Below are 18,064 nucleotides of genomic sequence, written 5' to 3'. Positions count from 1 at the left end.
TGCTTTGCTAATTTCCAGGCAGTCTGATGGTTACTGCAGGCGTGGTCGTGTGAATGTATCGAAGTTAATTTCAACACACTGGAAAAGAAATAATCAGATCACATTTAGTGCAGCCTGATTGTCTCCGGTTATATTCCGGTTTGCTTCAGTCTTTGGGATCCACCTTTATCATCAAACCAGTCTGCATGCGTGCACCTGTGTGCTCATCAGGTGTGAATGAGGCTGCAGGAAGCTTGAAAGCACATTCATATTCACTAGGATTCTGGAGCTGCTTTTGCCAAGGGGGCTGAGAGAAACCAATAAAGGGCTGTAAACACAGGTGCAGGAGAGAGAACTGCAATAAGATGAATTTCCTCCAAGTGCAATTTTCTTTCTTCTTTTCTCTCCTTCGTTCTTTCTTTCTTCCTTTCTTTTTTTTACCTCAGTCATTGTATTTCTTTTTTGATCTGTCAGCTTGTTTGTTTCTTTAGGCTGTATATGTATTTCATTTGTTTTAAGTTCTTTCCCTTTGAAAGTTGTTTTTGTTTTAATTAATGGGCTGTCCTCTGCTTTTAAAAAGTCATTTCTTATCTAATCGCTCTGTAATCAATCTCTTACGTCAGGTAGAGCCTTTGCACTATTAGTTAATTTATCCTATAAGCAGCTTTGTCCTTTTTGACATGAGGACAGTGGCAAATTGATTCAGATTCTCGAGTGGACCAAATGAATGATAGCTAGAAATTAAATGACTGAAAGAGGTGTAATGGTGGTTAGGACAAGTGGGCAGAGGATGGAGAGGGGAGCTTGAGAGGGAGGAATACACAAACAGGTTGCTCTGAGGGCCTGGGGGAATTGCAGGGGCTGGTGGAGGGGTGGAAGTGGTGGGGTGGGCTCCGAGAGCGAGGAGAAGGGAAGAAAAATAAGATGGAGCGACAGGGAAAGCACAGACGGAAGACTGGTACAACACAGCTGAATGTAAAGTAGATTGTTGCCCGTTTCCGTCATCATCATCATTACTCCTGTCTCCTAACATAATCCACTGAGAGGCACACACACACACACACGCACGCATACACACACACACGCACGCACACGCACACACACACACACACACACATGCACCCCCCCGCACATGCAGGTGAATAAACACTAGTTTTTAGGCTGTGCCAAAACCAGCTGAGAGCTCATATCTTATCTGGGTTTCCTCTCATAGCCAACTTCTCCTCCTCTGTCTGCCCGGGTTTTCAGCATTCAGCTCCTGCTCTTCCACTGATCCATCAATCTGCTCCCCTTCTTCAACGGGTCCGTCTCCCCCTTTAGTTTCATCACTTACCTCCTTAAAAAGACGAAGCGCACTCCATCCTGTTGTTTTTCTCTACGTTTCCGGCAGATTTAGTCCCGCATCTCTCTCTTCTCCAACATCAAGTCTCTTTCACTTCGTCTCTGCCTCTAACACTCACTCACTCACTCAACCTCCATCACCCCTCCCTTTCGGAGCCCTTCCTCCGTCCCCCGACACCTCGCTCTCTCCTCCTCCTCCTCCTCCGTGTCAACTTACCATCCCTCCTTCCATCTCGCCCCTTTTTTCTCTCTGGATGTAGTTGTATAACTTATCACCCTGATCTCCTTCCCCACTCGATAATTGGTGTATGTCAGCAGCAGATGCAAGCCTGCTTTATTTAGCGACTCAGTATTAGCTATTCCAATTAGTCATCTAATACCAGTAAGAAGAAGAAACTGTTGGCCTCCACATACCGGTGCGCCGTGGGAGAAGATGTTTGTCGTGCACCAGCAACGGCGGCCGGCTTCTTCCTCTGCGCGCAACCGGGCAGAGGGTGCTTGTGGGTATTAACAGATGGCGAAACACTTTCCCTTGAGTATCGGCATTATTCTGCCTCTCTCTAATTAACTAGGTTTCAGTAACAAACCTTCGGCTTCACTGTCCCCATGGTTACCCAAACACTGAACCGTGGCTGGCTGCATTTGTATGTGCGTGTACATGTGTGACTGCAGGCGAGCGCAGTGTTTGGGCACACACATCTTAGCTTTCGCGCCCTCCTGTGTGTGTGGGGCTTCGTCTCTGTCCCTGCGTGATTGTGCATGCACATGGAGTATCTTAGTTGCTTTGATGCCTTTGTTCCCCCACAGGGCTTGGATACTGGTTCTGTCTCAAGCACCTATGTATCTGCACAGAGAGCAGCAGCATTAAATAGGATCATTGCACATTTATCAAAGGTCTATTGTACCCTGCAGGAGACAATCTTAATAATTTTATAATCCTATGAATAATTATTGCATGGGGGATTTAATTATAATGGTTTTTGTGACAGGAAAGGTAAAGGTAGAACATGGAGTTAGTTCACCTTCTATGAGGCAGGATGTTGTGAAAGCTTTTTTAACCTCCTAGGCAGTCAACTATGGATATGATAATGTACCCAGTACTAGTACACCATAGGACGGCAAAGCATTCAATTCAACGTTAAGAGAGTGATCCGCTTTACATCACACTGAGGTAAAGTGGAGAAGAGCATTAGGAAGGGAACTTGGGTGATTTTTCAACTTAGGCTCTTTTTACTCTTAGATTTGAGCTGAAAGTGTGATAATGCACTGGAGTGCTTGCGAGTTTACCAAAATTGAATGAGAGCACCATGGCTGGCATTCACCAAACAGCTTTAATGTAATAGCAAAAGTCACTCTTGTGTGACAGAGTAAAACGGCTCATATTTGCAACAGACAGGCTCAGATTTTTATGGAGTGTCTGACGACATGAAAAGAATGTGTGTATGAATAAATTTTTTTCCCCTGTTTCACCTCCTCCTGTCTCGGTTCAGTCACCCCTTGAAGCGCCTGTCCAATTTGCACTTAAGACTAGCTACAAATACAGTGTACATGCATTTGTCATGGGATGGATGTCTTAATTATTTTTGGCATTCTGAAGCTTCATTTGAGCTGTCCTTTTTGCCATTGTAGTATTACAATACAACATACAACTTCAGGGAATATTCTCCAATCTCCACAGGGTCCAAAATATACACATTAGCCCAATTATATATGTACAAAAACTCATTACAACTGCACTGATACAATCTAGATGTTGCCACCAAGAAATAATTGCATAACTTCCAGACTGGAAGTTATGCAATTGGTTCTGTGATGGAGCTTATGTCAATGTGGTCTGTTTTAAGATCATTTTAAAGATTTATCTTAAAAATTGCTGTCTTTTAAATTGTTTATGTTATTCACAGCCCATCTGGAGTCGTGCACTGCAAATTAGTGAAGGATACAAATGTTAGTGTTGAGTATTTGCTTGTACTTAACACTTGCTCCCATTCAAATAAACAATAAAAAATAGAATCTGGCTCAATATTTGACCACTGTTCTCAGTTGTTTTGGTCGACCTCATTTGAATTCATTGATATCATTTGATTGGTTGATGAAGTCTTGCTTGGTTCAAAACCAGTGTTGATGTGTGTTTGGGACCATTTTCCTGTTGGGACAGTTTCTAAGTTTCTAACTCATAGCAATGTCTTCCTCCATCAATTGACCCACTTTGTGGGCAGCATGATGCTACCACTACTGTACTTGACAGTTGTTTAAAATATTATTAGGTTTTAGGTATTAGAAAATAGTATCACGTAGAACCCCCGTATTTGCAGAGGCTACAGACCATGAATATTTGAAATCCATGAGTCTTTGCATCTCCAAAAACACCAAACATACGTTAATATGCCAAATATGCATAGTGGAAACCATATTAGCATTACCTCTGACACCGATATCTACAGTCTTCCTTATCTTCACTTTTAGGATTTCACCAATCACCGCCCAGAGAAAGGAGTGATGCTTCTGGATCGATGCTTTGAAACTGCAGCCAATACTGTCAGCTAACATCATACGTAGGGATTTCAATCTGGAGAGACTCAGACAGAGAAAATGAACAGCGATTAAAAAGGTTTATTGACAGAAATGAATTTAAAGTTCTTTGGCGCTCGGGCCCCGGCTGTGGTCATCAAGCTGTGAATTGCAATAAGCTCGGATGAGCATTCCCGATGTAGGATAGGAATGTCATCCCCCCGGGACCCGGCCCTGGTGGTGGAGGTCGGAGAAGGATGCGAGCTTGAGGATCTGGGCGAGGGAAGGTGGAGAAGGGGTGGAGGAGGGTTGAGCGCGGTTGGGATGCGGAAGACGCCATGGATGGAGGTCCTTTTCAGCTGGGCCTTGGAAGGCGATTGGACGTGACGTGGCTTGGTCCAGCGTTGATAGGACAGCGGTGATGGGCGGGATGCTCCGATAGGACGAGCCAGGTGGGGCTAAAGAGTCTTCCAGTTTGAATTTGCGCCCAGGCTTCATTTCAATCTGGAGAGACTCAGACAGAGAAAATGAACAGCGATTAAAAAGGTTTATTGACAGAAATGAATTTAAAGTTCTTTGGCGCTCGGGCCCCGGCTGTGGTCATCAAGCTGTGAATTGCAATAAGCTCGGATGAGCATTCCCGATGTAGGATAGGAATGTCATCCCCCCAAAAGGGGAGGCTGAGGCCGGGGCCGAGGCCGAGGGATAAATGTCGTAATCGGAGGGCTGAGAATGCGGTGAAGCATAAAGGGGTTTGTTACTGGTAAGCGAGAGTCAGAAAGGGGAGCGTTGCGGCATAAAATAGCGGCGTGCGGGTAGGTGAAGGCTAGCTGGGGGCGGCGCTGTGCGTGAAATAACTGAATGCTGGTAGATGGAGGCCAGCCGGGGATGCCGCTATGCGTGAAATGACTGAATGCTGGTAGGTGAAGGCTAGCTGGGGGGATGCCGCTATGCGTGAAATGACTGAATGCTGGTAGGTGAAGGCTAGCTGGGGGCTGCGCTGAGCGTGAAATGACTGAATGCTGGTAGATGGAGGCCAGCCGGGGATGCCGCTATGCGTGATATGACTGAATGCTGGTAGGTGAAGGCTAGCTGGGGATGCCGCTATGCGTGAAATGACTGAATGCTGGTAGATGGAGGCCAGCCGGGGATGCCGCTATGCGTGAAATGACTGAATGCTGGTAGGTGAAGGCTAGCTGGGGGCGGCGCTGTGCGTGAAATGACTGAATGCTGGTAGGTGAAGGCTAGCTGGGGGCTGCGGGGTGCGTGTAATTACTGAATGCTGGTAGATAGAGGCCAGCCGGGATGCCGCTGAAATAACTGAATGCTGGTAGATGGAGGCCAGCCAGGGGATGCCACTATGCTTGAAATAACTGAATGCTTGTAGATGGAGGCCAGCCGGGATGCCGCTATGCGTGAAATGACTGAATGCTGGTAGATGGAGGCCAGCCGGGGGTGCCGCTATGCGTGAAATGACTGAATGCTGGTAAGTGAAGGCTAGCTGGGGCGGCGCCAGTGCGTGAAATAACTGAATGCTGGTAGATGGAGGCCAGCCAGGGGATGCCACTATGCTTGAAATAACTGAATGCTTGTAGATGGAGGCCAGCCGGGATGCCGCTATGCGTGAAATGACTGAATGCTGGTAGATGGAGGCCAGCCGGGGATGCCGCTATGCGTGAAATGACTGAATGCTGGTAGGTGAAGGCTAGCTGGGGGCAGCGCTGTGCGTGAAATGACTGAATGCTGGTAGATGGAGGCCAGCCGGGGATGCCGCTATGCGTGAAATGACTGAATGCTGGTAGGTGAAGGCTAGCTGGGGGCGGCGCTGTGCGTGAAATGACTGAATGCTGGTAGATGGAGGCCAGCCAGGGGATGCCACTATGCTTGAAATAACTGAATGCTTGTAGATGGAGGCCAGCCGGGATGCCGCTATGCTTGAAATGACTGAATGCTTGTAGATGGAGGCCAGCCGGGGACGCCGCCTTGCGTGAAATGACTGAATGCAGGCAGATATTGGCCAGCTGGGGTTGCCGCTGAGTGATGCTATGACATAGTGTTGCCAATTAGAATAATATCCCCCAAAATGAAGCTGCGGCTGGGGCCGAAGCTGGGAGTTAGAGACTGGGGAAATGAGAATAGGCCGGGAAGCTACACTAACTTGAGGTTTACGGGCTGGGACTTTAGGAAGTCAATACCAGGTGACGTTACTGATGGAAACACTTCCTCGGCATGCTGCATACTTCAGTGAGTCAGGGGAGGCAACTTTATTCCCCCACACAAACTCTGAGTGTGGACGATGCCAGTGTGAGCTCGGCATGAGAACTCCCTAGAGTTTGATCCAAAGGCTGTATCTCCAACCTGGGTTGCTCCAGATAACTGCCTGCTACTGGAGATGAGATGCTAGAACTATGGTTAGACTCGCAGGGGACATTAAAGGATATGAGTGAGCTATGGGAACATCCTGGAATGGAACTTAAGATGGGGGTGTGAAGGACAAAGGAGAAAGATGATGTTAAGGAAGAAAACAATTGCGTGATGACGTCACAGAATTACAGTGTTTAATCCCATACAAAGAAGCGTATGAATTAACAACAAAACTTTTGAATACTTACCACAAACCTGTTCAAAATTAAGAAATTTGTTCAGAATAAGAATGTTCGAAATATCTTTTACCCATGATACTTACCACAAACCTGTTCAAAATTAAGAAATTTGTTAGGAATAAGAATGTTCAATCTACCTTTTACTCATGCCGTAAGATTAACTGTATTAAGCACAAAATAATCATTTTTCTCAACAATGAGCATAACATTTGCTGGATGAGAGCATGCATTTGCATGAGGTTGACCAACCACCACCAGGTAATTGCGCAGTGCTTGTGAGGCACTGAGGGAAGCTGAGAAGTTACGAGATATAATTATAAGAAGAGAATGCTGGAGATGACTACAGAGCTGTTGCCATAAGGTCGAGAGGGTACCTTGAATACTGGTGAAACGTGATCTTAAGAATTGAATGCTGTCGTATAAAATTATGATCCTATGGTTGCGAGAATGCAGGGGCTTGGAACGATGGCTGAGCATGAAGCGAAGATTGGGGCAGGAAATGAGGCTGAGACACTGAGGAAATATAGGGTATAAAACTACAGTGCAAACGTGGATGACTGTTTGACGTAAATGATTTTTTTTTTTTTTTTTTTTTTTTTTTTTCCTCTCTCTAATAGCTGGACGAACGAAGTCTGGGAGAGATGCTTATTAGCAAGGGTTTAGAAGGCGGGATGCTGGTAGATGAAGGCCAGCTGTTGAAGAGAGCGTGTTCGAATGGCAGGATGTTGATAGATGAAGGTTGGATCTGCGATAAGCGGACGTGATTAAATTGATGAATAGCAATAGAATTGCTTAGGGTGAGTGATAACGATGAAAATAGTGGCGGTTCGGCTTGTGGGTCGAACATGATAGCTTATGGCAGAGAGCTGGGATGTAGGGACGCTTTGCAGAAAAAACCCCTCGAGAAACAGGTTACAGGGTGGAACGGGTTTCGCAGAAAACTGAGGACTCGTGCTGTTGAAAATGGAGGCGGAGCAAACCGGCTGCATGGGGATTCAACGGCTGGAAAGAATGGGAAAATTAGAGAGGAAATGCGATCACGGGACTCCGGCGACAAGAAGGTGCTGATTCACCCCGTGGGGAGAGGATATTGGCTCGGAAGAGGGACTGGAACGAATGGGCGAGAGTGAAACCTGGGAAAGCAAGAGGACAGGATGGCCTGGGGATAACGTGCGAATTCAGACGATTTATTTATTTTGATGAGAGATGAAGCCTAGAAGTGCCAGCAGGGGCATGAGCTTGTAATGACAGCATGCGAGGCAATTTACTGTTGGTGGAGAACGCCGAGCTATCGGATGGCAAAGACTAATTGAGGGGCAAAATGAATCTACGTAGCCGAACGTGGGAAACGACTCGGTAACCGCAGGCTACTGTTAACATGCTTAGGGTGCTGTAATGTTATCTGGGCATGTTTTCTGTGATTACCGGCATCTGGCAGTATTACTCGACTCAGTTGGTTAATTGGGGGAAAACTTAGCAGAGTTCTGTATTTTTTATGACTAATGCACATGCATGGCTCAGCACGGCGGCGGCAGGTCTCCTTCACTGTTGCATAAACCCGGCAAGCGTCTCGGTGTTCAAGTTGCGTTTGAAGGCAGCTCGGGATACAGGTTGCAACATTTAATGAATAAAACGGTTTTAACTGTGAAAGTGACGGGGAGACACGGATATGTGAAAAGCGCGAGCCCCTATGTATGAAAGAGTGCAAGATTGGCACTTCTGGGGTGGGGACAGACGGCTTCCGGTTCAGAGGGAGGGGAGGGGCACTGCTTTCTCTGGGCAGGCAATACCCTACAAGCTCACCGTACCGCTAGGCCTGGGGGGAAGCAGTTAAGCTTCTAACGCCAAGGAGAAACCCAGAAGCAACTTAGCCAATCCTAAAAAACCTAAGTTAAGAAAAGGGGATATTTGATAACTAGCCTGGTGAAAACCGCTGCCAGATCGTTAAGGTCTTCTAGTTCACTCGGAACAGCACGACTGTGATGAAACGTGAGGTATCGATTAGCCTTTTGCATTATGTAACAGGGAAAATTACTGAAGCTCAACCGGACGCTTATCCTTTGAGGTTAATGCGACATCACCTTCTATTTAAAGTTACCTTTGATGGGTAGTGAATGGGACTCTAAGCAAAAATTTGATGAGAAACGATGATGCGATGATGGCCCTGGCGTGATGACTTGGTTACCGATTGGAGAAGCTCTGAGCTGATTGGTACCGATGTGACCTGGGGGATTATTAGCCGGCTTCACATTCTACAGCGCATATGACTGACTACTGAGACTAGGAGCACAGTTAGACTAGAGCTATAATTTACGGCTTGAGTCCATGCAGTCACCTCGCTTTTACAACGCGAACGGCGTCATGAACTGTAGTGGCGGGTGGTGAGGCGGTGCAAGGAACCGAGTAGCAGTAAAACGATGATGTTTGGAGAAATTTATAGTCTGGTAGTCCAGATTATCCTAAATCCCAGGCAGCACTGCCGAGTGGAAACCAGGGCTCAAGACGGGTAGGAGCGGGGTGAACTGATGGACCGAGACGTGACGAGCGACAGCTACGAACAGAAGGACAGGGACTCAGACATGGTACAAAGCACGGGGTAATCAGGGAATGAGAGCACCTGGGGCAAATCAAGGGGAGAGGGACACAGAGACTCTGAAGGCACATGTTGAAACAGAGAAATTAATGCGGTAACCATGACAACCCATGAACGGCTCTACGTAGCTGGGTGGCTGAATAATACCGCTTTGCAAATGAATGTGGAGGGGCACGGCCGCTGACTTGAGACGGACCGAGAAGCGGAGCTGAATGTCTGGTGCGGGCGTACTAAAGTTCGGGGAGGAGTATGTGGGGCTTGATGCCTGCGAAATGACAGAGGCTACTACTAGGTGCCGGGCGCTGAAGAAACGCAGTCGGCGGTCCGCTTTGTCGCCGCTGGGAGGGATGCTACTAGTTACTGATTTATTTATGCATTTATTCGGTAAAGCTCTGAAGCATTTAAAGCGCAGCCTGGGTGACGCATGCGAATAAGGCTTGCAAGTTCGGGAGGGAGATGGACTAAGAAAAAAGTCCTACGTTTCCTAACATTGCGAAACATGGATGAGATATGTGAGGATACGTCTTACCTGGAAGGCCCGAGGCGGGCGTGGCGTGGGAAATCCGACGGAAGGAGCGGATGACCGGGCTGATAGCGCTATAATGGAAGTATGTGAAGTTGTTGGCGTAGGTCGGTGCGGCGAGACCTGGCGAGCCGGCCAAGGCCGTGAAGTGGGTAGCGCTGGAGCAGGTGACGGTGGATCCCAGTCAGCGAGAAAGCGGCGGGAGAAGCTGCTTGGAATGAATGAGGTCCAGGGATTCTCTTCCATCTGGGGAGCGTCTGAGGGAAAGAAGCGGCCGAGCACGCGGCTAAGCGGCTTTATGACGGACATGAGAGGTGCGGGGGCGAGCAGTCGCTCTGAAAAGAGGTCTGGTGAGATATTTGACCGAGAGCTGAGGCGTGCGGCTGAACAGGTTGAGCGCGGTTGGGATGCGGAAGACGCCATGGATGGAGGTCCTTTTCAGCTGGGCCTTGGAAGGCGATTGGACGTGACGTGGCTTGGTCCAGCGTTGATAGGACAGCGGTGATGGGCGGGATGCTCCGATAGGACGAGCCAGGTGGGGCTAAAGAGTCTTCCAGTTTGAATTTGCGCCCAGGCTTCATTTCAGCTACCCGAGCTGCTTTTCTGTTTGAATATTTTACGTGTTATACAAAACTAATTAGTGGATAGATTAATTTTCTATGAATACTTTGTGGTTATGTTCCAAAAGAAAGATCCAAAAACAGGTGAATTTGAGAATACATTGATAGTTGGAGGTTCACTGTCGTTTGGTTAAATATTGCAACAGCAATAAACACATTTTTTAATTCCTCAAACCATAGAGCCAAACCAGTCCTTGCTGGTCCTGCACTAGTCCCTTTACGTATAGGAAACATAGATTAAATAAAATAAAACAAATATTAACCGACAAGTAAACCTTGTAAATAACCAAAGTATAAAGTTAACTAAGAATAAATTCAAACAAAATTCAAGGAAATAAAGATAAGGAATAAATAGTTCCTATAATAATATTGAAATAGTAATTTGTTAATATAATGTCCGTTATTTAAAAAAACCCACCTTGATCACTGACAAGCTCAAATTTGTTTAAACATTTTTGTGATTTGTACGCATGAGTTTGATTTTGCTTGTTTAATTTCAAACGTGTATTAGAGAAAATCCTGCTGCACTGAATACTGTAAATGAAAGACTCGCATGCAAACATGCATCCATCAGTGTGAACATTTCCTCCCACACAACAACCTCTGGGTTCTGGCTTTCATTTCCTGGTCTTGATTCATCATCCAGAGCTAAGGATCAGCAGGTTCTTTTGTATGCTCCAACATGCACAAAGTGAACGTTTGGTGTTGCGTGTGGGGAAGTAGAGGGCAAAGTGTCAGCCTGATCCACAGGTGCTCATTTCCATCTGACTTTGATTCATAAAGGAAACTTTTCGTTAAGATATGCATGCGCACACTTTTCTAAATCTCATTATTCTCTTTAGAACATGATATTCTGAGCTTGTTAGTGAAAATGTCTTTAAACCGTTTAAAAAAGCAAAAGAAACCACCTTGAGCCTTATTTTTAACGTTATAATGGTGCTACCACACCTACAGTAATGATGGAAGTGACTCATCTTGCTTTTTGTTTTTTTATTCTTTCAAGTTAAAATATTCATTATTTTTTAGACTTTCAATCTGACTAAAATTCTCTTGTTTTTGTTCAGTTAGCATGACCAAAATCTTTCTATTTGCCACATGCCACAATAATTAAATAGTTATATTACTTTCTTCAAATTCAGAAGTTTGCACAAATTTTTTCTTATGCCCATTTTTTCTTGTATTTAGAAACACTGCCTTTTTTAGTTGTATAATTTGGGTCAAGCGTTTTGTGTATCACCTAACAAGCGTCTCACAATAGTTTGCAGGAAATTTGTCCTGTTCCTCCTGAACTGGAGTGACGGAGTGAGGATGTCTTGAGATGTTGATTCATTTCCACATATTGTTTGTTCCTCCACTCCCATACTTAAAAACTGGCATGATGTTCAAGCTTCCCCCTTTTTCGTCCAAATATAACAATGGCCGTTATGTCCGAACACTTCAATTATAGTTTGATGAGAACACAGGACATGCCTCCAAACGTAAAAGTCTTTGTCCCTGAGTGCCCAGTCTGGCATTTTTATGTTGCTACTGAAATAATGGCTTCTTCCACTTTGATTGGCCTTTTAGTTTCACTGAGGAAACTGATGCTCTGCCTTAATCTTCAGCTAACATCTTCACAAAGTCCATTGCTTTTTTCCGAAGGTTGATGTCCAACATTTGGCAACAAAACACATTCATCTCTGGCGCACAGAACCCGTCTCGCAGCAGAACAGCGTGATGTTTGGATATTCCAGCTCTGCTCGTACTTCATGATTGAAAAATAAATAAAGATTGCACCTATAGGGATCTAGAAAATAGTTCTTCAAATGAACAAGATTTTTGATTTTATTTAGATTTTACCATGATTTCAGACATTAAGCAGCAGGTTGAGGCTTTGGCTTAAAACTGCATGCATGGTTGCATCTCAGTTTAACTTAAAAAAGTTCACAAAGACATTAAGGCAATTGAATACTGCTTATACAGCAGAAGGGAAAATTTAGGATAATAAGAAAATGGCCGCTTATCAATTAATCATTAGTCGATTAAGATCAGTAAACTTTTAATTCATTCATTAATTAATTAAAAACCATTAATTTGCATCCCTACTTTACTACTTTCACTGCTCCCTTTTATACCATCACATTTTTAGAAATGTTTGTGGCCAAGAAGTGGAAAAAAGGCCTGAATTTTCCTTTAAGTGTTCAGCAAGCTTCAGACTAAATAGGTCAGACTTTGTTCTGTCCAGCCATATCAGGCAGCAGCGCTTACAGCAGTCACAGCCTCCCTATGGTGTCATCAGGCTGCTTTCTTGACGTCTGTCCAAGAACCCAGTCTTATTTTGTAAGTCTTTGTTGTTTTTATTCCTACAGCACAATGTGCCACTCCTTGCTCTTTCCTCCAACCATGTAAGATTTGACACCGTAAAAAAAGACAAAATAACACAACTTATTGTTAAATCTGTGTAAAAGTGCACTGTGAAGTGGTTGTGTCTGTTTAAGTGTATGTAGCTTCATTTCTAAGGTGGTGTTTCTAATCATGACATCATTTGCTCTCATCAGCGGCCCTGAAGAGCAGACAAAACATTTCAGAGTAAAATATCACCCATCAGATTTTGTTTTCAGGTCTTTGAGAAATCAAAAGGAGGCCTTCATGAGAACCTTGGAAAATCCTAAGGCAGCAGTCACAAAACCTGTCATATTTATACATTAGCCTTTGTACTAAAAGAATATCTGTCCCTTTATGGGCCTTCTGAACTCTTAACGAGATGGAGGATAATATAAGTTGAACTTACATTCTCTGTAATTGCCAGGGCACAGAGCACAAAAGTAGGGGAAAAAAACACATTCTCACATTGTGAGAGAGCCGCTGCTCTCATTTAATACCAGTCACAGAATAATTCAGTCTGAGTGACTGTACTGCAGAGATATTAGACACAAAAAAATCTCATTTCTCATCTCTGGGTGTGCTTTCTCTCCACATGTGGAGTGAGAGATTTTATGAGCTGTGAAATTGGAAATTTGTTCAAAACTTGATAAAGCCTGTCAATTATCGACATCAATTTAAGTAAAACAGTAAGTATGATAATGTCCAAACCGATATATGATCAGTATTTTGTTTAATAGATATTTGCAGACAGATTTGTTGGCATCTCTGGTGAAGACATGTAATAAATCTTAAAATAAATGTGACGTTTTACACAGAAGCATCTTCTCACAGAGAATTTTAGAGAAATCTAGCCTTTAATTTGAGGACATTTATTCAGTTGAGTAAAAAAAAATAATAGAAACACTTCTCTTGAGAAATTAGTATTTTAAGAAAATCACTAGTGGCAAATTTAATGGCTCCCCTGCTGTCAATACTTTGCAAAGCCCAGTTTTGCCAAGAGGATTGCGATTGGTTTTCTCTTATCACTGGTTATAAGCCTGGGGAGTAGGAATTTCTAAACATGCCACCTTGTACAGCGTCTATTAATAATCCAGATGTATGAACCGTCTTATGCTCTCCTCCATTCAGATCACCCCACACTTTTTCTGTAGGATTTGGCTCTTGGAAATAAACTCGTTTAAGTCTGGTTAAGCGTTTCTGTCTTGATATGAGCGTCTCCTTTGGTCTTGATGACAGACCTAAGCACCCGTTTTCAGTTTGCTAGCAGAAAGCATCAGCTTTTTGTTGGAAATGTCCTGGTATTTCTGAATGTCAATGATGCCATGGACTCCACCAATGTTCCCCAAGGCCTTTGGTAGAGAAACGGGCTCATAGCATCACATTTCTTCATTGAGCATGATGTGTTTCTCATGTAAAATAAAGTTTTTTAAACAGTACATCACCCTAATACCCAATACACACTCTTACACTCCTGCCTTCCAAGAGGATGTGGTAAATAACTCTTGAGCATCATACTTTAAGCTTTTACACCTGTACTGATCACCAGCAAAGCTCATAACTGCAACTTGGGTTTTGCAGCAGTGGTTCTCTCACCTCAGGGTGCTGCAGTCTTGAAACTGAAAATCTAACTGACAGCATTTTTCTTCTTCCATGTGGCTAAGAACATAAAAAATACTTTCATTTGACTTATTCCTAAAAGTGCTCACATTTTCCTCACATCTACTTTAAGGACCTAATTAAAATATTTATAGCTTACAACATATTTTAAGTTGTATAGAAATACTAGTTTAAATAAATACATTTCACAATGGTATGTATTACACATATTGTAATTTTTACATTATGTAAAAAACATACAGATTCCTTCTGCTATTTTGTCACTTAAATATTTCAGCTGAAAAGCCAAATTTTTATGCCATAAAAACATAACCTGATTAAATACTAAAAGCATTTTTCAAATGGTAGCTTTCATTTTCTCAAAGAAATAATCTGATCACAATTTGAAGTAGTAATTTCCCCTTAAACCTAAGGATGTATTGCAAAACCTATTTTTTATCCATCTACATTGTAACCACTTAGAGCATGAATGGTTTATTTTGGGTCATATCACAACATTTCAGTTAAATCTAGGTCCAGACTTTGACTGGGCCACCTGAATTGAATTGAACTGAAGCAGTAAAGCAGCCCGTCCTCCCGCTTCCACCAACGTTCTCTAAATCTGGATGTAACATGGTGTTTCTGTGATCTTAAAGCCTTCTTTATTTTGCTTTACACTTTTTGTTTAATTTATTTATTACTGATTTGACAGTAATCAGGCCTGGGTCTGGCTGGTTTATTTTAACTCGGCTTAAAACAACAACAACAAAAAAAATAATAATAATGATTTAACAGGGTTGGTAATTACTTTTCAGATAAGGCCAGGTTGGTTTGTGTGATTAGTGAACTCATTTGTATTTACTCTGGTTACTTTAGTCTGATTTTTAAAATTGCCTTGATTAACTGAAACATGTGATAAAAAACCAAATAACAAAAGAAATCTGCAAGGGAGTGAATACTTTTTCAGAGTATTGGAACAGGAATCCACATGTTCAGCTCAGAGCCCTACAGTTTTATTGCTGTGAAGGTTTTCTCCTTGTATTTTGGCTCCTTTAATAGATTGTTGCTGTTCAAACAGACATGAAAGGTGGCGAAGGGAGTAAGGAAATGACATGCACACAGACCCAGCTGCCCAGGTGTGAAACTGGGACTCAGCTGTCAAAGGTGTTTTCATCCAAGTGGTCTAAACTCAGCCTCTCGTCATAGTGGTTGCCTTGCAGCATATATTGATGGAGGGTTTTTTGCCTTTATCTGCATCTCTTTCATAAGATTATTTTTATTCAGCAGCTTTGCAGTCCTGCATTTTATCTCTCTGCACTAAATGTTACATACCTTTATTTAGTATTTATTCCCAGGCTGTAAAACAGCAAGAGTTTCATTCTCCTCAGCAGTCACAGCTCTGATCTTGGGATGACTTTTGACCTTAAATAACCCAGTTCCAAATGCATGTCAGAAAACCAGTAGGATTTACTAATCATTGCGTTCAGTGACCAGTTTATTACCAGTATAAGCCAACAATAATGCATTTCTCAGCTATTAATGCATTGAACCAGTATAGCGTTTTGGTTTCTGTATATCAGATTAGCTGAAATCCAAACCTTAGAGTCACAAAAATTGGAAACAACCAGCACACCAAAAATTACACAAATATTTTAACACGATTTAAAAAAAAACACCTTTCACTTCATACCTTTGTCAGCTTGTTACAGATCTAACGATGTGTCTATATGCAGATTAAAACGCTTCTAAGCCAATCAGAGTCAAGCTAGGCAGTTAGCCCCCAAAAAGAGACATCTGTGATAAACCAGCATAAGCAGTGAAAACAATAATGTACAAGATTCTACAAAATTTAAGCTCATATAATAACATACTAAAGTCAAAGAAAACAGTTCAGCACCAGCTCCTCATTAAGTTCTTTAGGGTTTACTACCTGTAAAGAATGGATCAAAAATGCTTCCCTTCATAGCAAGAGCTTTAGAGTAGATATGCAAATACATACCTCACTACTGCAGCTTTCCTCACGTTTTAAATGTGTGGTTGCCAAATTAGTTTATTGGGTCAGGGTTAGTAAGTAACTTAAGACTTTTCTACTCAGAAGTGTTACACCTAGGGGAGAGCCTGATAATTTTCCCAACTTAGAAGTTGGAAAGTCCAGTAAATCTGCTGTGGAAGTGCCAAAACCCTTTCACCTAAGAAAAACTAGCTTCTTAATTACCTCAGATCTCAGTGTTAAACGCCCATATTTAAAAGCAGAGAGAAAACCTAATCTCCTTGACTGTCAGTACTCATTGGGCAAATTAAGTATATTCTTGCTGCTTCCATGGGAGGAAAGAAGAGGCATGTACCTACTAATTAAATATCATCAGTTTAAGCATTTGTGTAAAATCAGAACATTTGGCAATTGTCTACCTTGGCACATACAGGTGTGTGTTAGCACATTATCAAATGTGACACTGTTTGGATAAAAATGAGAGAAACAAAATGAGAGAAAGAATATCATTTAGGAATATGACATTTAAGTAGAGCCGTAACTCTTAATACATGTTTCAAACCAAACCAAACACAACAAATCACCACAAACACTTCTTCATACCCATTCGGTCTTGGATGGACCAAAATATTCCAGAGTCAAATATGAGTCCATCTGTCAGTAAAGTTTGGTCAAAACTTGATTTTATATGTTTGGACATTACCAAGATCCCAAAACTAACAGTAAGTCAACAGCAGAGTGCCTGAGAAGATATAAAGATGTCGTTGTGGGAACTGAAGAAAAGCAGTGCAGAAATGATTGTCTGAAAAACTCAATGAACTCAAACACTGCTTCACAGCAAAATGGGCCAGAAAAATCCACAACCTGGTGAGAGGCAGAAAATGAGTACCTTATGTTATTGCCTCTGTAGGTGTACTTCGTTTTCCTAATGCTCTATATTACATCTGGGCTCCTCATGAGCCAAATGATCTCATTAAACAATTTCCCTGTAGAAATTTAATTAAGTTAAAATACCTGTTATGGTTATATAATAGTGTTTAACACCTGGGACAGTGCAGCATAGTGTTATTCTTGCTCAGATATGACCTTGGCTTTGGTGTAATGTTTGGTAAATATAATGTTGACTTTGGTTGCAAACACAACACAGTGATGATGTTCAGCCCACAAATTCACATTTCTGATTGTAAAATCTGCCATTTTCAGCCTTTATAGCCGTAAAGTAATGCATTTTTATTCTTTCTATCTAGCAACTCTAGTTGTGCAGCATTATTTCTGCATATTTTAAACAAGTGCTGAGATATTTATCTTTTGTAAATGAAACGTCAATCTGTAGCCCGCATTAAGAATTAAAATAAGTTTTAAGGCAGAAAACAAGTTATTTACTGGTAATGAGGCAGCACAGTTTGAATAATCTTCAGACACGTGTAGATTTAGCTCCTCTTCCTCCCGCCTTAAAACCAAGTTTCCTGACACAACACACAGTCTCAGCTGGCTCAGTGCCTGCTGGCAAGTGGTATCTAAAATGAGGGATGTCCCCTGTGTTTTCTGACACATCTCTCTAACCGCCTCTCGCAGTGAGATTATGTGCTTATCAGATTATGCTAACATGGTCACATCAGTGAGGATGTGATGCAAAAACACCAGGAACCATCCCCAGAAAAACGTGATTTTTTAATGAGTTTTTGGTTAGGTTTGAGTTAACTGAAGTCACTGCAGATGTCCCTGGGCTTCTGTTGCTGACTCCACACGTTTTTTTGGTTATGCGTGTGAGAAAACACTTGGGTATCGCATATGTTGAAAGCAGCCACAGCCAGACTTATCACCCTGCCATCAGTTTACACTTTTAAAGCTGTTCAGTGACATGATACAAGTAGGGAAGGGTAATGATTGGAGACACGCTGGCCAGCTAAGCTACAAGCATTAATTCAGTCTGTTAAACAAGCT

General features: G+C 42.8%; 2 protein-coding genes across 3 annotated transcripts in view; one reads left to right on the top strand and one right to left on the bottom strand.

Annotated features, from left to right (window-relative positions):
* flrt1b (fibronectin leucine rich transmembrane protein 1b) overlaps positions 1–1,433 on the bottom strand; it is a 56,148-nt gene extending 54,715 nt beyond the window's left edge. The window contains exon 1 of the mRNA XM_044126985.1: positions 1,313–1,433. The gene's annotated coding sequence lies outside the window, so the exon portion shown is untranslated. The remainder of the gene's footprint in view (positions 1–1,312) is intronic.
* Positions 1–18,064, top strand: part of macrod1 (mono-ADP ribosylhydrolase 1) — a 184,709-nt gene that overhangs the window by 79,123 nt on the left and 87,522 nt on the right. The gene's annotated exons all lie outside the window — the stretch shown is intronic.

This window comes from Gambusia affinis, linkage group LG09 (genome assembly GCF_019740435.1).
Source record: "Gambusia affinis linkage group LG09, SWU_Gaff_1.0, whole genome shotgun sequence".
Classification (NCBI taxonomy): domain Eukaryota; kingdom Metazoa; phylum Chordata; class Actinopteri; order Cyprinodontiformes; family Poeciliidae; genus Gambusia; species Gambusia affinis.
The sequence above is the reverse complement of the archived record's forward strand: the minus strand, read 5'-3'. Positions and strand labels throughout refer to the sequence as shown.